The 25123-nt window shown below is 52.8% G+C and overlaps 1 protein-coding gene and 1 long non-coding RNA gene across 14 annotated transcripts in view; one reads left to right on the forward strand and one right to left on the reverse strand.

Annotated features, from left to right (window-relative positions):
• Window positions 1-25123, forward strand: part of TRABD2B (TraB domain containing 2B) — a 213615-nt gene that overhangs the window by 22445 nt on the left and 166047 nt on the right. The window lies entirely within an intron of this gene.
• Window positions 21843-24512, reverse strand: LOC144281559 (uncharacterized). Its single transcript, XR_013350023.1, has 3 exons — window positions 24366-24512; window positions 23118-23329; window positions 21843-22199 (listed from the first exon to the last, which is right to left on the reverse strand). It is a non-coding gene; the product is annotated as an uncharacterized LOC144281559 (long non-coding RNA).

Raw genomic sequence — 25123 nt, forward strand, 5'->3', positions numbered from 1 at the left:
TTGGAGGGAGAAAGGGTTGGAAAGGTCAAATTATGGCCCATGTACCAGGAGCTGAGGGCAGAACAGGTGCTCGAAGACTGTTGGATGAGGGAGTGTGTGGAAGGTAGGTCATGGCGCTGCCTGGAGGCCTCCGGCCTGGGCTCAGGAGCTGTCCCTGGGGGGCCGTGGGGAGCCAATGCCGGCTGTAACCAGTGTCGAAGAAAAGTGGAAGGAATCAGACCCTGAAGACAGACTTTTGAATTTCTAGCCAGTATTTAATTTATTATAATAATAATGATACTGCTCATAATAACAATAATTTTTATAACTACTTAATTAGCGTTATTTTTGCCAGGAAGGCACGGTTGGTTCCATGCTTGGCCCCGTCTGTGTGTGATTAGGGGTTATTGACGGAGACGACGAGGGGCTTTTTTATCTTGAGGTTTCGTTGTTTGCTTTCCTCTGGGCCTCTGCTGAGTCTGTCACACTGCTGGCTCTTTCATCTGTGTGTGTTCCCTGAGACACCACAAGGCGCATGCTCTGACGAGGTGGATATGCCAAATCCTCGCTGTAACACTTAATCACTTGGGGAGGTCTCACTCTGGGGCAGGGGTGGGGGGTGGGAATGGAAAGAAAAGTCCAGATTGCTTTCATTAACTGCATTTTTCTTTCTGGGGTGGGGTGGGGGCTTTGGTGGAAACCTCGGTCTTGGAGGCTGTCTCCAGGAAATCGTGAGAGAGAGACCGAGGGGGTTGCGGTGTCTTGGGCACCGGTAGGCGCTGACCACCTGTGCTGGGCCTGGTGCTGGGCTGAGTGCTGTAGAAATGCAAGAACGCCACCTGTCTTCCCGCTAGGAGGTAGTGGCTATGAGGGCAGGGGGTTGGGGCCAGGTAGGCCTACCTGGCCCAAGGTGAACCTCAATAAATTCTCATTGATTGGATGAGCCTTGAACCACATGGTAATTAGCTGTTTTAAGGATTCAGACTGGTGAGTGATTCCGTCCTACAGGATTCACTACCTGGGGCATCATGGACAAAATGGTGCTCCAAATAGGGCTTGCTCCAAGGCCACCTGCCTCCCACTGTTGCTTCTCCCTACCTTGTGGATGAGAGAGCTGGCATGCAGGGGGTGGAGAGCTTCATGCATACCACCAGGAGAGCAGGGATGTAACCAAGTTATTCACCGGTCTGGCCCAGGGTCTGCATGGTATTCCTACACGTATGTGTTCTCAGTGCACACGTACTGAATGGGTGAAGTGTTGGGGGGGAACCGTACTGGAGGTCCTCAGAAATTAGGATATGTAGCCAAGATACAAACTCAGGCCTTCCATTTCCAAAGCCTGATCTCTTTTACCATCTGCCCAGCTGCATTAGGCAGAAATGGGGTGTTAAATTAGATTACTACTAAAAAAATCACTCTCCAGGCTCCAGTGATGCAGGGTTTGGCCATGTGACTTGCTCTGGCTTCGTGTCGGGGAAAATATTTACTGGCTCCTGGACTTTGGGTTCTATCATGTAGACTTGCCCTGGCCAGGCAGATGTTAGTAGACATGAAGTGAGCACTCTCTCATGCCTCTACCACCACGAGAAGAGAAGGCCCCACGTGGCTGCTGCCCCTCTGGGTCCCAGAAGGAACACAACAGGTCTGAGCCCAACCCACGACCAAGATCCAAGACCAGGTGGATGCACAGCGTGAGCCTAGCCACACTCAATCCCCATCAGCCAGCTCCTAGGTGACCCACGGTGAGAAGAAGTGACTGTTGCTTTGAACTGCAAAGTCTTGGGTGTTTTGTTACACAGCAGTAGCTGGCTGGTACACTTGAGAAGGGCCTCTCCGGCAAGGGCTGGCCCATAGGTAATGGAGGGAGGGAAGGAGGGATGAGTGGGGGACCGGGGATGAGGCTAGACGTGGAGGTGTCATCTCAGTCTTGGAAGGTCTTCAATTTCAGTGTAAGGAGCTTAATCATTTCTCAGGAGGCAGTAGGAGGCGCTAAAAGTTGTTGAGTATGGAGGGATGTGAGCCAAATCAACTAAAGACAGATAATTTGAAAAGAAGTGCACAAGGGTTAAAATGACGAGAAAAGGAAACCAAGGTCAAAGGGCGTGTTGGAAAGCTGCAGTTCTTTGCTGCCTGCTGTACCCAGAGCCTGGACTGTGCCCCTCCCATAGTAGGTACTTAATAAATATCTGTTGAGTTAATAGATGTGTAACGAAATTGCCCAGGGGTTTGATCATGAGAACTTAAGATGGGGGAAGCCTCTGATAATTCAACCATTGGCCCATTCATTTGTTCACCAGTGTTTGTTGAGGTCTTCAAGAGGACAGGTGAACCTGGGTCAAGGCTGGACCGAGTCTGAGGAGAGGCCTGCAGGATCCTTCCCCGTACAGTTTGCAAGAGGGGTGTGGCCAACAGGGAGGAAGGGCAGGGATGCAGGAGTGAGGAATAGTGGGGGAAGTAGAGTCAGGCATGGGGAGGGGTAGCTCCAGGGTGGGTGTGCACCCTGTTATTGGTGGTGAGGACACAGTGGGGGTGGATGACACCACTGTGGGCTTCCCCTTGACACCTGGCAGCGTTTGTTGCTTGTCCTGCTGAAACCCACGCCTGGTTCTGCAGGGACCACTAGTTTGTGAATTCTGATTATATTTGATATATAATTTCGGTCGAGATGGTCTGATCTTTTCAGGCTTTATGCCCACACCTTCATTCATTCGTCTGCCTGGGCCAGGCCCCAGGCTGGGTGTGCGGGAGGCCCCATGACAGAGACAGTGCCTGGCTTAGAGGAGGGCATAAGCCAGTCATCCACAAGTCCTTACAGTGTGACTTTACCAAACCGTGGCCCCCTCCCACCCTGTTTTCTCATCTGGAATGGCCACCCCAGGCCTGGGTTCAAGTCCCAAGTCTGTGCCTTCCTGCTGTGTGACCTTGAGCAAGTCCTGATTTGACTGAGTCTCTGAAAGGTGATGTGGTTCCTTTCTTGCACCATGTGAAGATCTTGCGGATGGCATGTGTGACAGAGGTGTCTGCTTGTTAGAAAGTGCCTGGGCAGCCTGGGTGGCTCAGCGGTTTAGCGCCACCTTCAGCCCAGGGCGTGATCCCAGAGTCACAGGACCGAGTCCCACGTCGGGCTCCCTGCATGGAGCCTGCTTCTCCCTATGCCTGTGTCTCTGCCTCTCTCTCTCTCTGTCTCTCGTGAATAAATAAATAAGATCTTAAAAAAAAAAAAAAAAAGAAAGAAAGTGCCCAAGGCTGGTTGAGGTGAAGATAAGCCCATTGCTACCAGCTGCATCCTGCTTGTGAGAACAGACTCACCCAGTGACCTTTTATTTGCACCTGTCCGGAGCAAGAGACATCAAACCCCCACCTGTGGATCTGTTGGGGCAAGAAAAACAAACAAGCAAACAAAACCTCCAGGCTTCAGTGATAATAGTCTGGCCTTGGAATGGTAAGCAGAGCCCATTTCCTATGTTAATGAGGAGTCTACAGTAGAGGCTGCCTGAGATCTTGGGTTGAGAATGATTGTGACTGGGCACTGAGGGGGGCACTTGACGGGATGAGAACTACATGTTGGCAAATCAAACTTCAATTAAAAAAATATATATTAAAAAGAGAGAGAGAGTGATTCTGAGGCTCCATTGCCCGGGACACAGGGCTGCGATGTGTTGATGGCAGACACAGTAGACACGGCCAGGGGCACACGGGCCAGGTGCTTGCCAGGCCTGACACCTTTCTTTTGGGCCCTCCAAATGGATCAGACACCCATTCATTTCTCATTCACTTAACAAATTATTACTGATGCGTCTGCTCTGTGTTGGGGAGCGTCCTGGGTGCTGCAATTTCCTCTCTGGAACAGAAGGATGTTCGGGGCCCTTGTGCATCTTACATTCTAGCAGGAACAGACCGGCAGCAAGTAAACATAAGAAGTGAGTAAAATAGTGGGCGGGAGGTGATATGTGCTGTGAAAATGGAAGTACCCCTGAAGCACCCCTATTCTGACCCCCAGAGCAGCATATTTCCCCTAACTGTGGCAGGTGTTTCTGCCTCTGGGGCTCATACATGCTGAGCCACGGAGGTGATTCCAAGGGATGTTGTTGTTGTCTTGGAGCGTGTGTGTGCACGAGTGTGTGCACACCAGAGTGTGAGTCTGTGTTCCTGAGCCCAAGATGAATGACTTTGGGCCAAACATTGTTTGGCATTGATTGTACTTCCCTGGCTGCCCAGATCACTAAGTTCTTGTTCCTTCGTGGGCACTCGTGCCCAAGTCCTGGCCCCTGGCAGCTGGCTTGGGGGTCTGGGGACTCCAGCGATGGAGGGATTAAAGCCACAATTACTGTCCTAGGAGCAGCCTGCAGCTTACCTCCTTGGGCTCTCTAGGAAAAGGGTTTACTGAGCAAATTAGAAATTAAAATAAATATGCATGAGGAAATGTGCATCTGGGTCGTGAACGTGGATTTATCATAAGGCAGGGATGTTATTTGTTTTGAATCAAATATTAACATGCTAATTTCAACAGTTCTTATCTCTCTGAGAGCAGGTCATGTAAGTGTCTTTTAGTCAAGTACTTTCCCTCCTAGTTCCAGTTACCATGGGAATCAGCCAGCCGGCGCGGTGACTGTGCATAGAGTCATCAGCATCACTGGTCCTTGAACACCACATTGCACACTGAGATAACACAGTGACACCTCACTTAGGCAACACCAGTTTAAACTGAGCTCTCCCACCCGAAGTGACTTCTCTTAGATAATGAAATCATGACACTTAGGTATCATGATGTTAGCTGACATACTCACTTTGGATGAGAAGATTTCAAAAGTATGTTTGTCTCATTCAACAGCAGATTCCTCAGTTGGAGAGGCAGGGTCACCTCTGGTGGCTCGGCCATCACATGATGGGGTGCCTGTAGAAGGTGACCCCAGGCCACTCTCATTCCCTAGAGTCTCCGAGTCCTGCTGACCATTTCTCTACTCCCCCATCAGAGGCAGGCTGAATGTTTTGACTTCTTACTGGATTCAGCAGCCTTTCAACTTACTGGCTGCTTTTAATCTTTTGTGAACTAGGAAGCTGGAGAATCAGGTTTAGGAAAAGTGAGTCCAAAGCTAAACCAAATCATTTCAGATGAGACTACAGAAGCATTCTTCTAAGAGTCAAGTGCATGAATGCAGCATGCTGTCAATTTTGTTGTTTGAATATGCATTCTGAACGTGGGGAGTTACTAGATATGCGACTTCTGGATACACAAATTATCATCGTGTGTGTGTGTGTGTGTGTGTGTGTGTGTGTGTGTGTGTGTGTGTCGGGGAGGGTGGTGTTGGTAATGAGTTAATTTGGTTTCTATAGGGCCCTCTCTTGGCACAAGGGTCCAGTGTGTTTCTTCATGGCCTGATTAGTAGGTCAAAGCTTCCAGAAGGCTGATTTCAGCTCCAGAAAGGAGGAATTTGCTAATAGAGAAGTCTGGTCATAGAATGGTTGCCTTGGGGGGACCATGGGTTCCTATCACCAGAGGTGTTCTCACAAAGGCCAGGTTACTTATCCAAGCACATGGGGATGAGGCGGGGGGGGGGGGGGGGGAGGAGATTTAAACATCTGTTGAATGACTGACTGGTTTTCAAATCTTTAAAATTTTGTTAACTTTGTTAAAGTCTAATCAGTGTGTGCTAAACTGTATATATTTGAAGGGTTGGCCTGATTGGTTTTTTAAAATCTGTTTTTAAGGGGCACCTGGGTGGCTCAGTTGGTTGACCATCCAACTCTTGATTTTGGCTCAGGTCATGATCTCAGGGTTGTGAGATCGAGCCCCCTGTTGGGCTCCATGCTGGGCATGCAGCCTGCTGAAAATTCTCTCTTTCCCTCTGCCTCTCCTCCCCTCCTTAAAAAAAAATAGATAAGCAAAAAAGAAAGTCTGTACTTTAGATGGGCAAGGCTATGTTCTCCAGACCTAAGTCTTCGTGTCTGCTGCCTGCTACAGTTCAGGTTAGCGATGGTTGTGGACAGAGTGTGTCCTTCCAAAATTCATATGTTGAATTCTTAATCCCCAATGTGATGGTATTTGGAGAAGCCGCCTTTGGACCATAACAAGGTTTAGATGAGGTCCTGACAGTAGAGCCCTCATGATGGGATCAGTGCCCTTATAAGTAGAGACAGCAGATAGGCTCTCTCTCCCCTTCTCTCTCCCTCCACCTCCCTCTCTTTCCCTCCCTCCCTCTCCCTCCCTCCCTTCCTCTCTCTCCTTCTCTCTCCCTGTCTCCCTCCCTCTCTTTCTCTCCTTCCCTCTCTCTCTCCCTCCCTCTCTCCCCTTCTCCCCCTGTCTTCCTCCCTCCCTCTCTCTCTCCTTCTCCCCCCTTCCTTCCCTCTCTCTCCTTCTCTCCCCAGTCTCCCATCCTCTCTCTCTATCCCTCTCTCTCTCCATCCCTCCCTCTCTCTCTCCTTCTCTCCCCATCTCTCTCCCTCTCTTTCCCTCCTTCCCTCTCTCTCTCTCTCCCTCCCTCCCTCCCTCACTCTCCTCTCCCCCTGTCTCCCTCTCTCCCTCTCTCTCTCTGAGACGGGAGGCCAGGCCGCAGCCAGAGGTGGCCATCTGCAAGCCTCACCAGAACCCAGCCCTGCCGGCACACTGATCTCGCACCTCCAGCCTCTAGAACTATGAGAAGACATACTTTGTTGTTTTGGCCACCTCCTCTGTGATCTTCTTTCTGGCAGCCTGAGCGAAGACGGTGACCCTCTTCCCCGGGTGTGGCCCAGTTACTGAGCTTCATGTGGGGCGTCCACCCTGCAGTCTAGGAGGCTCCTCCGTCTACCATTTTCACTGAAAGCTGAGTGTAGGTGTGCTTCCCCTGGCTCCTAAGGTGAGATCTTCATCTTAAACAATGAAAAAAAATGGATAACGTCTCATTTGCTGTCAGATGACAGCTGAGCAAGTCAAGTGCCCAGCTGTAAGGCCATAAATACTGACAAGCATGGGCCGCTGCCTTCCAGAAGGCTCTGGACTGTACGTGTCGGTGCTGTGGAGCAGCGCCTGGGTTCCCCTGGCCTGGCTGGAGCTTCCAGATGTCACAAGGCACAGCCCTGCCACCTCCCTGTGTTTGTGGCTGACTCAAACCCTCAGACCCTATGCTGATGTTCAAAAGGATTTAATAGGCCTCTTTGTAAGCCATGCCAAACAGTTGTTCAAGTGACACGTATTGCTTCATGTGGCTGTGATGCTGAGTGTGGCTTGGGCTTGTTGTTTGGTTGACTCCCCGCTCTGTAAACACTGAGGAGTGTCTGCCTGTAAAACCATCTTCTTGGTGGATTGGGGAGGGTGGAGAGCAGAGAAGGCTTCCTTCCCTGCTCTGTTCTTCAGGGCTCGAGGACTCTCCCAAGTTTCCAGATCTGTTTTGGAGCACCGCAGCACTCCCTGACCTCCAGTGCCCAGGCTTGGCAGTGAGAGGTGTGGGGGACTCCCGCTGACTCCAGCCACCCTGGACCACACTGTCAGGAAGGCAGGTGGATCCCACCTCCCCATGTACTGACATGGGGGGAGGGTGTGGAGTCACAAGTAGAGATTGGGGGCCTTTGTCAGACCCCGCCCAAACAGACTGCCCCCCCACCCAAGGTCAATTTCTTTCCAGGGTTGGGGAGGGGTGGGGGAGGCCAGGGTAGCCAACCTAGGGACATGGGAGGGAGGGGACAGTCAGTGTCAGCTGTCTGGAGGTGAGCCCAGGGGGCATCTGGCTGGCCTTCTCTCTGGCCTAACATTCTCCACAGGAGTTTACAAGACTGTCTGGCCCCAAAGGGGATTTTTTTGTGAGGAGGGGGATGCTTAATTGAAAGCATGGGTCTCTAATCTGGTCCTGGACCCTGCCAGACATGTCCATCACTTTGTCATGTGGAGATGCAGCCTCCAGTTTCTGGGAAAGCCAGACTTCCGCCCTCGTTGGAACCCCTTACACCCTCCCCTCCGACAGGGGCATCTCCCCACCCCAGGGACTTAAAAACCTACAACATGGACTTGATGCTTGAGTTGAACCTATTTGATCAAGTCCTGGAAGTTAAATCAAAGGCCGTTGAGGAGGAATCACGTGCGGTGTATAAAGTCCCCGAATCCACGTCTAAACAAAAAGACTTATTCTTTGAAGACCAGGCTGGCTCAGCACCCTGAATGGCAGGAACGGTGCTAAAGAGTCCAGTAGAGCCCTGGGATGAGGGATATGGTGTCTGCTTGTGCAAGGGGCAGCAGCCTCCGGGGCCCCTGGCCCATGCAGTACCGGGTGGGGTGTTGTGGTCCCCTGTGCGTGGCCGCAGGTCAGAGGCTGTGAGCTGTGAGCAGCCCTGGCCCGGGCCCCAGGCTCCCCAGCTTGGTAGAGGATTCTAGTTGAAATCCTAAGGCTAGGGGAACCCTGGGTGGCTCAGTGGTTTAGCGCCTGCCTTCAGCCCAGGGCGGGATCCTGGAGTCCCGGGATCGAGTCCCACATCGGGCTCCCTGCTTGGAGCCTGCTTCTCCCTCTGCCTGTGTCTCTGCCTCTCTCTCTCTCTCTCTCTCTCTGTCTCTCATGAATAAATAAATTCTTTAAAAAAAAAAAAAAGAAATCCCAAGGCTGTTCAGTACTAAATGAACAAGTAAAGGAATATTATATTTATCAGAAGCAAAACTGCAGAGAGAACTCAAATGGCACGTTTTTACCCCTCAAATATATTGATATTCATGGCTCCACCTGAGGTAACAACCTCTTTCCTGATCAGAAGCCTGGACTGGCATCTCAACAAAATCACTGGGGACAGGGATGCAGCTTAGCAGGGAGGTTTTTCAAAACATGACACTCTACCGGGCCTGGGTGGGAAGATCTTTGCTCAGTACAAAGTTTAGAAAGCGTGTGGCCAGCATTTCGGAACTCTTAATGAAGCCTGCGTCCGTCCCTCAGCAACACTAAGGGTCATCTCTGCCAAAGCCTCCAGCCCTGGAATTGCAGAGCGTCCAAGGCTTCGGGTCTGGAAAGCGCTCAGCCCGCCCCAGGAAGCGCCAAGGTGCCCTGGGTGCCCTCCGCGCGGCCGCAGGTAGTGACTCCGCGTGTAATGTAACCAGAGCACTCGTTTTTCATCTGTTAATTTCCAAATTGGCTTGTTAAATCTATACATTCCAGAGACTTGGGCCAACATTCCAGGGAACCTTTCCACGGACACTCAGAGCAGGAGTTCTTTTCAGCAGGATTTGTTTAAGCAGAGGGAATGTGAAAAAAAAAAATTCTCCGAACAAACGCTCTTCCTCTCGCAGAGGGAACCTCGGATGGCAGCGTCGTTACCAGGGCCCGCGTCTCTCGGGCTCTCTCTTGTCCCTTCGGCTTCCCGCGGGGGCTCGGGCCCCCAGCCCTGGGCCCAGCCCCAGCGCCCTACCTCCGTGGTCCTTAAGCTCGTGTCCACGCAGCCCCGCCGGGGGACTCCACGCAGGCCACTCCCGGTGTTTCCTTCCACGCAGTTGCTGTCGGGACACAGACGTGAAAGTGTGTCTGGAGCCTCAGAGCAGTGGCCTGGAGAGGTGACCGTCTTGCTGCCAGATGGGCACGTAATGCGCCGCACATGTGAGCGGGGCACCGGGGGCTTTAGCTGGAATTCACAACCGCGCGAGACCTGGAAGCAAATAAATAAATAACCCAAGTGTTCAAAGGCCGTTTATCAGCGCAGTTTATCTCCACCGCTGAATGCCAACTCTTTTTTCCCCCAACTTACCTCTTCCAGTCCTCTGACCTTCAGAATTCTTCCCACTTTCGGGCAAATTGGAGTTGCTTTGGGTCTTCCTGCCCTTGCTTAAAGGAGCGGCCCACTCTTCTTCTCCGAAGTGCTTTGGTGGGGAGATAATTTTCCTTTTCCCCCAGGAGGCACCTCTAGGCAGTGGGGAGGCAGCAGAGATGGGTCCTGGCACCCCTCAGCATTCTGGTCGATTTGTCACTTGTCACCTGGGGCAGGGGTAGTAAAAGTTGTCCAAGCCTTGTCCAGATGTTGCCTGCTGTCTGTCACTATTTTCAACAAGCACGTTTCGAACACTTAACAGGTGCGCAGAGCCGGGCACCTGTCTGCAAGGTGGTCCCTGCTCTAAGGAACCTGTTAATCCCCGCCTGGGAGAGAGCCCATCAGATAAATGCAGACCTATGTTTTGATCCGTTCACGCTCACTGTCCTGGGATGGACGCAGTGGCAGGCATATGGTCAGTATTTATTGAATGATGGAATTGATATTGAAATTACAGAAATTTGGTTCCAACTAGGAGGTAAGACAGTGGCCAGGCTTACCTGTTATAGCTGGACAGTAGGCCCACCTGCATGGTGTGTCTTGTGTGGCAGGAATAGATACCTGCTCCTGAGGGTGTGCAGCCCTCCTGGCGGGAGCCCTTGAGCAGGAGCCAAACTGCATCGCTGTGTGCAGTGGCCACGCTTGGGGTGGGGCGGGGGCATGGCATATGGGGACACACAGGGGTGAGGAGCACACACTGAAGCCAGAGTGCTTGGGTTCATGTGCTAATGTCACCACGAGGTACCAGTGTTCCTGTCCCCTCATCTGTAAAACGGAGCTGTGTGAGTAACTACTTCAGAGAGTTGCTACGTAGCCGAAATGATTCAGGATGTGTAGAGTGTTTAGAACAGGGTCTGGTACATAGTAAATACTAATTACCTATTAGCTCTTTTTCATGTTTTTATTATGAGGAGAGGGACGGGTGTCAGGACCTGAGGGTCCAGGGAAGCTGTTGAGCAGCTCAGTTTCCGGAAGAGTGAAAGGGTGGGAAGAGGGAGAGCTGCAGTCAGAGATTGTTCTGTGGGCTGTGGTCAGTTTGAGTTGAGTCTCTAAGGCTGTAGCTTTCTGTGGCCCTCGGGTCTTATCTGGTGGGTGGGTTTCTACAGTGGTGGAGGCAGGGGGTCATAGGTGAAGTCAGGTGGCCAGCAGCCTCCTCCTGGTTCTGAGCAGCAAGTACCTACTTCCCCCCACCCACCCACACACACACATGCACATGCACGTGCATGCACTGAATTGCAGGGAGTGTAACAACTGGCATCTGGCAAACTGGCAAGATCAGGCTGGGCAGTCTAGAGCCAACCAGGTAGGCCGGGATCCAGTGATTTGTCTGAGTGCCCGCTGGGAAGCAGAGGCAGAGGCCTGGTAGAGGTTGCCTAGTGTTTCTGGCAAGCACAGCTGAAATCAGGTGTGTGGCAGCCGACCACGCACCCTGCCCATGGCACGGCCCATCGGTGGACTCCAGGCCTGGCCTGAGGATCATGGGAGCAGAGCTCCCAGTGACCCACATCCGAATAGGAGGCAGGGGGAGAGGAGGCCTGGAGACATCCGAGGCTAGCTAGTCCAGGTAGAAGGGGCTCCGTGGAGGGTGTGAGTTGAGATGGCTCCTGGGGCCATTGGGACTTGGAGGACTAGAGCCGAAGCATTCAGGGCAGAGGTAGCCAGTCCAGTGAAGACTGAAAGGGCGTTGTGTGTGACGAGATCCAGAAATATGATAAAGTCATGTGCCTGGAGCAGAGTGATGGCCTGAGAACCTGGGGAAGAAGCCTGAGATTAGATTGAGGATCAAGGCTGGGGCGAGGGAGCCTTGGAAGCCAAGCTAGTGATGAAGAGCCAGTGGGCATGATGTGAGCAGACTTCTATGAGTCAAGTGGTGGTCCGGAGTCTCTGCTATTCTCTGTGTCTCTACTGGAGACACTTGGATCAGGAAAGAGAGGCAGGGCCCCGGAAGGGTGGAGCAAGAGCGTGGGGCAGGAGATGACTAGAGGCAGTTGGGGCAGTTATGAGCTTCATCTTTGTAACCAACACCTGCAAAGCAGAGGTAGAGGCCGAGGAACAATGAGGAAAGGAGAGATGAGTGAAAGGAGAAGCCCCCTCCAGGGGCTCATAAGCTACTTGAGACACATGGGTGGGGGCTGTTAGGAGGCGAGGCCTCTGTGGGAAGAAATGAATTCCCCTTCCCTCCTGCAGGACTCGAGGCAGGTGTGGAGGGCCCCACGGACAGGCTGCCCGGGAGTGCGGCCCCTGGGAGTGGGGTCTGGGCTGGAGATGAGGACTTGGGAAACCCCGCGGCAGAGCTGTGAGGCCATGGGCGGGAAGGAGAAGATGGAGAGAAGGAGAGGAGACAATGACAGCAGTGGCCATTCTCGGGGCCAAGCAGAGGGGAGGGGGTGCTGCAGCCCGGGAGGCCGGGTGGTAGTGGCCATGCAGCTCCTGCTGTGCCCTGCCTGGAGACCTTCTGCAGCTTTGTCCCAGCTGGCCCCTCTGCTGAAATCCCTGTTCACCGACAGACATGTGCACACGTGTGCAACACCACAGAGCCCACGGTGCAGGCAGGCACACGGCACGGCACTCAGCTGGTTGCAGAGAGTGACCCCAAGCAGGGAGCTGGGGCACATACAGGCCTGAAAAGCCCAGTGGGGGTGCTCAGCCATGGCCTCGAGACCCCTACCTTCATGGAAGGTGGGGGGACACACCCCGTGGTTCCAGCTTCTAGAACCACACCTTCATCTCCAGCTGCCCTACACCGACTGTCCACCTGTCCCCTTGCCTGCCTTTTCCTTGGTGTCTCTTGGTGTCTGCAAAGGTGTCTGTAAAAGGGGTCTGCAGCCTCTTGAAGCTGTAACCTGAACTCCTGTAGCTGGGCGCATGGTAGGCTCTCGGAAAATGCTCTCCGACTGCATTGTGGCATCCTGTAAAATGAGAGGTGTGGACAGAGGGGAAACTGAGGAAGAGCGGAGCTCAGGGTGTCTGGTTCTCTGAAGTCAACACACGGAAGGGAGGCCGAGCCATTGGGTGGAAAGCACACGGGAGTGAGAGGCAGGAGCCCTGGGTGGGAGCTTCGCCCCTACTCAGCCACCAACCCCAGGTGAGGTAAGAGAAGAAACTCACATTTCCTGAGGATCTTCTCAAGTTGAGCATGAAACCTGCCACTTCCAACAGGCTGCAGTGTATTTCATTAATCCACAGAGCAGCCTCATTCAGACACTGGTTCATGGTCTTCATCTTACTTAGGAGCATTGGGTAAAGTTCCAAGAGGTGAGGTGACTAGGTCAAGGTCACAGAGCCTGCAGGTTACAGGTCACCTGGTCGTGTGTTTCCTATTTGCCAGCAAGTCTGATTCTCACCTCAGTGCGGAGCTGCATTGCTCTCTGATGCCTGGCCATCCGTGGCCCCGCGAGCTGCTGGACCTAGACGAGGTCTTCTTGTGTCAGAGAAGAAGCAAGAGTGCACCTTCGGGGAGGTATGGAGTGGGAGGGAGTCCCGGTCCTGTGGAGCCCTGTGATCCTAAGAGCCGGGACCGTGTGACTTGAATACGCAGTGTTTAGGCCCAAACTCTGTCTTCGGTGCCTGGAAACATTTGACGTGATGTCATGAATTGCTATGAAAGTGTCTCTCCAAAGCTCCAAGGAAGGAATTAGGCTTTTGCACGTACGTATGTGTTCAATTTTCAGCTGTCCTGATTTCTCTCAAAAAGCCGCTGGTTATTCCTCGGAGTTGGTCCAGGTCCCTCTGTGTTTCATCTGCACTGGGACAAGCCTGCACGCCTGACTCCTCTCGTCCCATTTTTCCGGGCTGTTGGCGCCGGCCTCAATGGCATTTTTCAATCACGCGCTGTTAGGAGCTAAGACAATGAAAACACAGCAAACATCCCCCAACCCTGAGTGATAGCAGGGGGTTGCTGGGGTGCCTGCGGACTGAGCTGGAAGCTGGGGTGGGGTATGAACCAGGCAGTCTCTCCAGCAGAAGGAGGTTGTAAGAGGAGACCCCGGCTTTCCTCATGGGAACTAATAGCAGGAAAGGGCCAGCAGAGAAAGATGACACCTGCCTCAGGGAGGTCACTGTGTCCCCAGACAGGAGACAGGTCGTGTGGGAGAGCAGTTCTGGAAGCATGGAGGTAATCGGTCTTACTCACTAGGAGCTCAGCAACTATGAAGAGTGGGTGAAGGCACAGCTCCAGGAGCCCTGGGGATGGCTCTGCTCTCTGCAGTGTGCATCCTGCCATTGACAGGCTTGATGGGCATGTGCATGAGTCTGAGAGTGGGTGATGGGTGTGGTCGAGGGCCTTTAGTGTTGGGGATGGAGTCTAGAGGAGGAGGAGTGTGACTCATGGAGAAGAGGAGAAAGAGTGTTCTAGACAGAGGGAGTACCAGCTGGTGGGTGGGACCAGTGTGAGGCAGCTGGTCTATTCCTGGTAGGGGGCGAGTATGGGCTCGGCTGCCTTCTGCACCCTCCTAAAGGTCGCCAGGTGCCTTCATCCAGGGTCTCCGTGGAGCCCAGCTGTTAGGCTGGGTGGCGGCGGGTGTGAGGATGGCTAGATCTGCAGGGGCAGGGGTGAGCTGGGTGGCTTCCTGGAGGAGGAGGTATACCTATGTGGAGCCTCAGGGAAGTAGATGGTTTGGACGAAGTAGGGAAGGAAAGCAGGGCAGGAGCCCCATAAGAGCACAGAACCAGGGGCCAGATGAGAATGTGACGTGGAGGGTGGGCAGGGGCCGACTGAGGGGCACTTCACGGTGCCATGTGGCACAACGTCTGGCACCTTCCATGAGGCCGTAGCTCACTCCTAAGGGGGGCCGTGAATGCCGGGCATTCCTTCCTGGGTCAACAGTAAGCTCCTGCAGGAGGCTCTCTGGGCGGGCCACTGAGGACGCGGAGTGTCTGAGCCAGTGTCCGAAGACCCGGCTCCTGTGGCACCGGGCAGTGGCCTCCCCGCTCCGTGCCCCAGCTCAAGCTGGAAAGCAAGGATACTGGGGGACCTCTGGCACCCTGTGATCACCCCACCTCGGAACGTGCCCGCTGCTCCCGCGGGGAGGTGGGGCGCCGCGAGCTCAGTGAGCACCTGAGAGTGCGGACAGCCGTGAAGTGGCTCGGGGCAGAGCCCCAGGCAACAGGGGCCCCAGAGCTGCGCCTTCTCTAGCGTGGTGCTCCCCGGGGGCTGCCCTGGCCCCCCACCGCGTGTCCCTTTGATCTGGGGACAGCAGGCCCACCTGCAGGACTTCCCGAGGCCCAGGCCCGCTACCCCCGGGTGCCCGGCCCGGGGCTGCCCACGCGGGGCCACGGCGTCCCGTCCGCCCTGGGCCCGGGGTCCTGGCTCCGCGCTCCGTGCTCGCCGAGGTTTATTTATTTATCATTTGTTTGGAGTGAAATGGGAGAGAATCGAATCCAGTGGGCTGTTTTAGCCGCACTCGGCGAGAAGAAAGGCATGTCTGTTTCTCCCGAAAGAATCCCCTGCATTGTGCCGGGCCCCTCGGTTGGCTGCAGACAATGCCCTCCTTTCTCCCGTGCCCGCCCGGCGGCCCTCGGTCGGTCCGGTGGGCCCGCGCTGCCCGCTCGGCTTGGCTGCCGCAGGGACACGCAGAGGCCCCGACCGGTCAGGCCAACCGCGCCCGCCTCCTGGGGCTGCCGCGCCCGGGGGCCCGCAGGCCGCTCGCTTGGGAGCCGGGTCCCCGGGCGTGTGTGCAGCGCGTGCCCCGTGCCAGGCACTGGGCCCCAGGAGGTGAAGGCGCCCCCGCAGCGAGGCTCACGTTCTGCGCCGCCGCCCGCCGCCGCCCCTGCGCCTTCCTGGCCCTCGTGCACACAGAGAAATGAGGTGCGGCGCCGGCGGGTGACTCGCCAAGCCCACACGGCCGGGGGGTCAGTGGCCGAGATGTGGGGCTGCGTCTTTTCACCACTTGGGTAAAGAATCGGTGGGTCAGCAGAAGCTGAGGGTGACCTCGGCGTGCCCCGTCTGCTTGTCCGCGGTCTCTCTTCCAACCCACTGGCCCAAGCCACTCACCTCACGCAGAACAGGATCAGAGTCTAGCCTGGCCTCCACGTGCTCCCTGGTGGCCTCCTCAGCTTCACAAATGCTTCTACTTTGCTTTCCCCTCTTTGGTCTCCTTTCAGTTTTGCAGTTTCTCCTTTAGCTCCACAAACTCGTTTCTGTCTCAGGGCCTTTGCACTTGTCTCATCTGCCTGAAACTTTCTTCTCTAATGTTGGGGGGGCTGGTCCTTGACAGGTAGGGGGAGTGCATTGCTCAAATTAAATAGTCTCCTCCCACCCACACTCCTTAACTCCTTACCTTTCTGTCCCTATCTTTATATCATTTGTCACTTTGTGAAATCACAGTACTTGTATACTTGTATTTCTAACCCCCCACCCCCAACCAGGATGTAAGCTTGCCCAGTCCGTTCTAGGATCTTGGTAAATATGTATATTTTTAGAATGAATGAATGAATGACATCCGAAATGTGTCTTAATTTTCAGGGACTTTTTCTCAGAATATTTACTGTTTCCTTTGGTAAGTTTCTGGGACCTCGAGGACATAGATCTGAAGAGCCAGGGCCTAGAAAGGTCTAGTAATAGTGTAGGCTCACCAGGGGAGGCCAACAGAGTTGTGCAGAGAAGTTATGTGACCACGCTTCAGAGTCAAACCAACAGACTGTGGGACCTTGAACAATTTACTTAGCTCTCCATGCTTCCATTTTCTCATCTGTAAAATGGAAATAATAATGGTACCCCCCCCCCCAAAGATGGTTTTGAGAACTAAGTGACTTGATGTATAAAAAGTACTTAGAAAAATGCTTGGCCCCTGACAATATTAGTGTTATCTATAATCACTGTTATTAATATTATCATTCATTAGCTCATTTTATTATTAGTAGTATTAGTAGTGGCAGTACAGTTATTATTCCTAGTCAGCTCTGATATTTATAGCCCATGTACCCTTATGTTAGTCATGGGGATGTATTGAAAAAATACTCGTCATGTGCTCTCTGAGGTCATGGGAGCTGAAGACTGATGGACAGAAGGGAGTCTGGGGTGGGAGAGAGGAGTGAGGAGGCTTGGCTGGGGGTGGGCTGGGACCAGCGAGGGGAGGTGATTCGCAGCCAGGGAAATGGGGAGTGTGTACCTAGCCAAGAGAAAGGAAACATCTTAGAATTTCCAGGGAGGAATACAGAGATTAAGGCACCAAAAAGGAGGGGAGGGAGACAGAGCATCTGATTTTGCCACTTGGGAGGGTCTTGGAACCTTATGGAGGAGCAAGGAGTTTGTATTTCCCTTCCCAACAAGCCCAATGCCGAGAAAAGGATTAGGGGTGAGTCCTTTGAGCTGGGCTTCCACTCTGTCACCCTCCTGAAAATCCAAATGTGGTTCTGGTTTTTCAATCCAAGGAGTGGAGAGAGGCAGGGAGGTCTACGCACTCGAGGTCTAAACCCGAAGGCCTTCCTGTACACCATGTCCCCCTGCCCTTTGGTCAAGAGCATCAGGAAGTGAAACATTAATGGCCGGAAAGGTATGTATACCTCCAGGTGCTCCAGGTGCTACAGGTTGGCTGGGGCGACAGGTTTAGAAGTTTGATTTGGACTCCAGCTTACCTTTTATGAGGCCGTTTTGCTTAGGGGTCTTTAGCTCCTATCTGCTCCCCCTAAAGGACATCCCTAGCACAGCATCATCCAGAGGATGCCCTGAGGATAACAGCGCCTTTGTCCCCAAGATGCCAAGAGTTCCTGTCCCCACAATCCCAGAGCCCATCTCTACTATTTCATGTGTTTGACCCCCAAATTGCAGAGCCTGTGTCATCAGCATTTCAGGACTTGCAGCCTCAAGATTGCAGAGCCCATGGTTAAGATTATCAGATTAAGATAGAGCCCGTGTCACCGAAGACCTATCAGGTCTCCTCTGTCCCTTGCCTCTCTGCCCAAGGAGTCCTGGACTAGGAAGCAGGGCTGACCCTGGGACTGCTTTCTGGTGGCTTGAGATGAATCTCCACCAAGTCATTCACCTGGCTGGGCCTCGGTGTCCTCACCTATAAAATACGGATGGCAGAGGACCTCAGAGGGTGCCTGGGAGGATGGGGAAGATAGAGTGCTGGGGAGGAAAGTGCTTTGCAGATGTGAGCTATTCCTGTTTTAGTGCCTGTCAGCCCTGCTCAGCGTCAACATCGTGACACTGGAAAATCCAGCTACGTGCCCTGCTTGTCTTGGCTTTCATTTGCTCCATGGGCCGTGTCCACCCTTTGCTGTTTACCCAGATTTTTAACTCAATCCACTCCTCGGCTCCTCCAGCCCTCTTGTCTGGTTTCACTGCCGGCTTTCCTGTGAATGTTCCAGGAGTGCCCAAGTCAGGATTAATCCCTTCTCTGCTTTCACCTCCTCCGTTCATGCCTCTGTTAGCGCCCGCTACAAAGCTGCTTTGTATACAGTTTATACACGTATGTGTTAATTATGTTATTATGCTAATTACCTCCTGCCTCCATCACTTGTGGGTCTTTGGTGTCTAATAGCGTTGACTGACCTTGGGCCAGGTCCCTGGTCTTTCTGAATCTCAATTTCCTGACTGCTAACCTGGGGAAAGTAACACATACCTCATACAGTTGTGGCGATTAGCGAGGAACAGAAAACCAGCCTTAAAGCATTTAAAGAAGCTGGCGGCACTTAGTAGGCACTCGTAAATATTAGGAGAAATGACAAAATAAAGTGGGAGGAACGCAAGCTTTGAAGCGGAGTTCAAGCCGCAGCTGTGCCCAGGCGAGTTGTGTGACATTAGGCAGGCTACTTAACTCTCCTGGACCTCAACTGTCTCATCCTTAAAATCCTTAAAAGTGGCGTAACAGGACTGCAGCAAGCGTTAGTACGAGAGTGAGTAAAATGTGTGGAAAAGAGCAGACAATTAGTAAATGGAACCTGTCGCTGTCTCGCTTTACCTCCTTGTGGAAGAAAGCTGGTCTTATTTATCTTTGTGCACCCGTTGGGCTGTTTGGACGGCACAGCTTAGAAATGGATTAATTAACAAAACTAATAACTCAGGTAAGAGACTGCAAAGAGGGAAGAAAGGGACAATATAACGCTGCATGAGAACGGAGGAGGGAACTCGTCCCAGCTTACTTCTCGACTTTATGAGACCAGCATCATCCTGGCACCAAAATTAGACAAAAACATTACAAGAGAACCATAGACTAGTATTCCTCATTAATGTGGGTGAATCAAAAATTCTCTTCTAAATATTAGCTGACCAGATCCAGTGATATAGAAAAGGTTACTCTTATCAGAATGAAACGGGGTTTTCCTGGGAATGTAAGGCTGCTATAATGTTCAAAAGTCAAACAGTTTTAATTTGTTTAAATTAACTTGACTAAAGGAGAGGAAACCCCTATGATGATCTCAGTAGATGCAGCAAAAGCCTTTGATGAAACTAAGCACTATTCATGATAAAAACTCTCTATAAACCAAGGTAAGAAGGAACTTTCTTGATCTGATAAAGGATGTCTACAAAAAAACCGACAACTAACATCAAACATCATGGTGAAGACTGAGTATTTTCCCTACGATCAGGAATAAGGCAAATCACGTATCTGATGAAGGACTTATATGCGGAATATATAAAGAACTCTCAAAACTCAATGATAAGGAAAAAATATGATAAAAAATGAGCCAAATAGTCTAACACTTCTCAAAAGAAGACACAAGAATGGCAAATAAGCACCTGAAAAAATACTTAACATCTTTAGTCAGTGGGCAAATACAAATTAAAACTGCAGCAAGATGTTGGCAAATTAAACTCCAATAAAAAAAAATGCAGGAGGATCCCTGGGTGGCTCAGCAGTTTGGTGCCTGCCTTTGGCCCAGGGCGTGATCCTGGAGTACCAGCCTGCTTCTCCCTCTGTCTGTGTCTCTGCCTCTCTCTCTCTCTCTCATGAATAAATAAATAAAACCTTAAAAAAAAAAACTGCAGCAAGATATCACTGCATACTTATTAGAGTGGCTACAGTTCAAGCTGACAATACCAAGTGTCGGCGAGTTTATGGAGCAACTATAATTCTCATACGTTGCCGTTGGGAATGCAAAGTGGTACAACCACTCTGTCAAAACAGCCTTGCAGTTTCTTATGCTTGCCATACTTGGAAGTCCTACTTTCAGGTATTTACCCAAGTGGAACCGAAAGCTGTGTTCCCACGGAAACTGTATGCAAATGTTTGTAGTGGTCTTATCTGTAATGACCCCAAACTGGAAACAACACAGGTGTCCCTAACCTGGGACATTGATACGCTGACTGTGGTGCATCTGTACGATGGGATACTGCTCAGCAATGAAAAGGAAAAAGCCACTGAGCACTGTGGATGAATCTCAGATGCACTATGCAAAGTGAGAGAAGTCAGACGCAGAAAGCTGTACACTCTGTGATTCACTTATGTGACATCCTGGGGAAAGAAGCAACTGGAGAGATAGAAAATGGTAAAGCTGGTGGGGGGTGGGGATGGGCTCACTGCAGAGGGACACAGGCAAATTCTCTGGGGTGTGGGAACTGTTTTAGATCTCAATTTGGGTGGTTATGGGACTGTAGGTGTTTATCAAAATTCAGAGAACTGTACACTAAGAATATGTCTTAATGGTGAAAAGGGGAGAAAAAAATGATCCAGGAGCAGGTTAGTCACGCTCTAAGGTCCTCAGGGTAGGCAAATGGTTTACTCCGGAGGTTCCTTCCTCTCCCTGGAACGTTGTTGCCTTCTACCCGTGGCTCCTGCTCCCCGCCTTCAACCCCCAGAGAGCTAAAACAGAAATGCAGGTGGAGCCCCTCCTTTCAGAGGCCCCCCACTACCTGTGCTGTGAGATGCGAGTCCATCCCATGGCTCACTAGGCCCTCTGCCATCTGTTCCCTGCCCACCTGGCTTCCCAGCCCTGCCTAAGCTCCAGAACACTCAAGTGCTTTGTATTTTCTGCCCAGGTCAGACTGGCTCCCACATCGGTGCCTTTGGGGCCCCAAACCTCTTATTTCTATCTTTTCAACCCGGGGTCTCCCTGAGATGCTTCCTCCTGGGGAGTCCTCCTGGTTCATAGCTGCATACTTCCTCCTTGCTGTTCCCAAATTGCTCTACTTGTCACAGCTCTGATGGGTGGCCGTGGCCACGTGCTGCTCACATCGCCCTTCAGGGGAAAGCCCTCTGCTAGGGAAAGCGGACAACTGCCAGCCTCCAGGCCTCCAGGCCCTCAGGCCTCCAGCCACTGCGCCCCTTTGATCCAAGTCTGTGCTCGTCCCGGCAGCCCCAGCCAACGGAGCACAGCGTGTGCGGGGACCTCGCCGTGCCTGCCCAACCCGCTCTGTGTGCCGTTTTGTTGGGCCAGCTGAGCCTTCCTCTAAAGGGCTTTGGTCTGTTGCTCCTTCTCTCAATCCTCCGTGGCTCCTCCACCCTCTCTCTTCACCGTGAACAACCCACACTCAAAGCTGTCCCCGGCTGCTCGGCGCCCCCTCCCTTGGCTGTGTGCAAGCATCACCTGCAGTAAGTCGCTCATGCATCTACCTCTGTCTTGGCTTCTGCTTCCTGAAGGACTTCTCATGGTTATTCCTTCTCCTGTGGGTCTTGACTTCTTCTTTCACTGGCTCTTAACTCATGCATTTGTTCAACAAACACTTCTCAAGGCCCAGCGTTCCCAGGGCCCACCTTCCACAGCTCTCTTGCCAGAGCACCCAGCCGGGTCCTGCTTATCTGCCTTTGCCTCCCGCAGCCCAAACACACACAGGAACTCCGTGCCCTGTGGCCCCTCCAGTCCTGGGCTCATTTACCCCTGCCCTGTCTTACGCCCTAGGTAGCTTCCTCCTTCTGGGCCTTCTGTGAATGAGTTCCAGGTGGTGGCACCAGGCCCTGGTGACTGCTCATGACAGTGCACAGCATATGTTAGGGTGCAGAAAGTACTAGTTGGGTGTCTGAGTGACTCTCATATGACTGTTGTCCAGATTGATCAGAAGAGATAATACAGGTAAAACAATAGGCATGTGGCCTGGCAGGCAGCAGGTTCATGGTAAAGGCTTATGGTCGATTTCCAGTAAATTCCACTTTATATCATATCTCACAAAATGGAGCTGATGTTTCCTTCTTTTTTTTTTTTTAAGATTTTATTTATTTATTCACGAGAGACACATTGAGAGAGAGAGAGAGAGGCAGAGAGAGAAGTAGGTTCCATGCAGAGAGCCCGATGTGGGACTCGATCCCGGGTCTCCAGGATCACGACCTGGGCCGAAGGCGGCACTAAACCGCTGAGCCACCCGGGCTGCCCTGATGTTTCCTTCTATTGTGTTCTGTATTTTGTTTTGTTCATCTCGTAGGGTTGGAAAAGACAGTCGATGAAACCTTCTATGCCGTTTCTTTCCTGAGACACAGGACACAAATGTGCATGCCTCAGGCAGGGCCAGTGCAGCAGTCTGTAGGCTGGAGACCTAAGTGCTGGCTCTGCCAGGAGCTTATCCTTCTCTGGGCCTCAGTATCACTCACCATCTGTAATAGGGAATCAGACTGATGTTCATTACGCTCCCGGAGCTCAGGTTCCACAATAAAGTCCAGAACCAATAGAAATGAACTTGGATTTACTTTCTGCATTGAGATTATTTGTGCTTTTTCCATTCCACCTGCTTTCTCCAAGAAGGCTGAGAGTTCATCTCAATAAACACTTTATAATTTGGCATTAGTTGCATTTTATAATTTACCTGTGGGGGGAACAGAGGCTTTCACCTGCATTTGAGATTTCTTGTTAAAAGTGGGGAAAGCAAATCAATGTTGATTAAATATTAGCTGTGTGCCGATGTCCTTGTGTAGAGATTTTGTGTGCATGCTCTCACTGAACCTTCGGAACCCCGTTCCAGGGAAGCCAATGTTATCCTCGTGTTTTTGACTGGAAAACCAAGACTCAGAGAGGGAAAGGAACTTTCCTAATGGCTTGGAATGACCCAGTGATTGAATTTTGAACCCACTGCTCCCTTGCTCCAAAGCCCATGCTCTTCTTTTGAGGTCAAGGGCTTTTGCCTTCAGGCTTTCAAAGAAAGAAAACAAAAACCCAATAGGTAACTCTAAACTAATTAGAAATGACAACTTAGTGAGTGCTTGGGCATCACGAGTAAGAAAGAAGCACGTGCCCTCAAGGAGCCGGCCTGGTTCCGATCCCAGCTGTGCCCTTACTGGCCACCTGCTGTTGGGCAAGTTCCTCAACGTCCTCTGCTCTCATCTCTTCATCTGGGAAATGGGTACAATACTAGGAACTACTGCCTAGGTTGCTGTAAGTATTAACCAAGTTAGGATGCGTAGAGAGCTTATAGCAGTGCCTGCCCGGTACCTAGAAAGTGTGCCAGAAGCGTTGGGAATTATCATCAGGAACGTTATCATCATTGTGGGCGTGGCCATCGTTATTTTGATCCAAACCTGGGACTTGGCCAATATGTGCTGGCTCTTCCGTTCTGGAGGGCGCTAGGTGGGTGGCAAGGGATGTCCTTCTGGGGTCCGTCATTGCAGCTGTCAGGCCGCGGTCCAGCCCGTTTGGCTCATGGAGAGGGACGGTGCGGCGCCTCAGCCCTGCTTGGCCAGGGAGCCCCGAGCTTCCTGGAATACCGCTGGATGATTCCTGGAGCAGGACCCTGCAAATGTATAAACACCCCAGCTGTGGAGACACTGCCTCCTCTGCTCCGGCCCCGTCGCCCTGCCTGCCCCTTCCAGCCCTGGCCTTGCTCTGGCTGGAGCGCGCAAGTGCTCAGGCCGTGAGCCCAGGAACCGCCCTGCTTCCCCAGGAGAGCGGACGGTGGAAAACACGACCAGGAATGGCCTCCCCGGGCCCCTTGGCCTCCCCAGTGAGTCAGGGAGTCCGGGGGCAAAAGGGGCTGGAAAGGGTCGTTTCAGACCAGTTCTCCACTCCCAGGAGCCAGGGAATCTGGCGGCCTTACCTCCCGCCTGCCCCCCAGAGTGTTCATGCCGACATTCACTGAGCTCCCACGTTGCACCAGGCAAAATGACGTCGCCGAAATGAAGACAGTGGCATCCCATGGACTAATATTTGTCAAACGCTTAGATATTCTAGGCATTGTTCTAAGAACTTCACAACTGCACATTCCTTTAATCCTCACCCTAAAACCCAGGGGGACGTTCTGTATCCGAGTTTGTAGATGAGGAGATGAGGAAGCAGGAGCACAGAGGTGGAGCAGATTCCCGGGGGCACACAGCCGGTGAGCAGCAGAGGGGACTGCAGCGCAAGGCCGGGCTTCATGCTGCTGCGCCGTGGGGCCCTCGAGAGAGCAGGGCAGGCTCATGAGCCCTTCTCGGGCTTGCTTTCCTCCCCCAGGCAGCCCTGGCAGGCAGGCAGGGACTATTAGCCGGTGGATAAAGGGGGGACCAGAGCTGTGAAATGACGTGGCCGGGTTCGCACAGCTAGTCTGTCCTCAGATTAAATTGGACTCGGGTTTGCTGGCTCTTAGCTGAGTTTTTCCTGCACCCGGCTCTGTGTGTGTGTGTGTGTGTGTGTGTGTGTGTGTCCACAGATGTGCCCGCGCAGGTTTCTGTGTGCTCGCAAGCACGCGTGTGTCTGAGTGTGCAGGCCGGTGCGTGCGTTAGAGGGGAGGCGGGCCAGTTGGGAGGGTAACGAGACACAGTGGAGGCAGGCGGAAGCTCAGAGACTCCTACCTGCAGACCTGGGCGAGCATCCTGGCTCTCCCCCCGAGGTTCTGGGACCCTGACCCGGTCCCTTGTGCTCTCCGCCGCCGTCTCTGCGTTAGGGTGAGGGATGGGCAGGGAGGGTCTCTGGCACGGTCTGCCGCCCAGGGGCTGGGGGGGGGGACGGGGAGGTGCCCCAGGAACAAGATGTTTGGGACTGAATCAGACGGCCGGCAGTGGGTAAGTGTGGGCAGGGAGTGTCATTCATACGCCCCGACTGCTCTTCTGGGCCGGAGTCCAGGAATAGCTGTGGTGAGAACTACATTTTTAAAGTGGGTCTTAATGTTTTTCACTGCTGGAAAATATGCCATTATGGGCATTCTTCCCCTCCAAATTCCTGGACTGCATGCCCCCCAAGCTCCCCTCCCACACTGCTCACTCTCTTTGCTCTGACTGAAGCCTGTCTATTTATATTCATGCTTGCCGCCCTGCTTGCCGCCACCGTGTCCCTTGATTGCACACACGAGAGCCGGCTCGGGTCTCATTGCTGTCCGTGTCAGGAGCACGTGATTGGGGACGTGTGACTTGGTTCGTGACCGGGCAGCAAGGTCCTGCCCAGGAGGCCGGGCTGGCCGATGGGAAGGGGGCCCAGAAGCGGGGCGTTGGAGGCTTCCGGAGCTGGCACCACTGCTCTTCAGGTCACTGGAGGGATGTGTGGTGACCGTCCCTGTGGGTGACAGTGGAGACATGTGGCCTCTGCATCAGGTAGACGTGCTTGAGCTCAGTCC

Source organism: Canis aureus, chromosome 13 (assembly GCF_053574225.1).
Source record: "Canis aureus isolate CA01 chromosome 13, VMU_Caureus_v.1.0, whole genome shotgun sequence".
Taxonomy (NCBI): domain Eukaryota; kingdom Metazoa; phylum Chordata; class Mammalia; order Carnivora; family Canidae; genus Canis; species Canis aureus.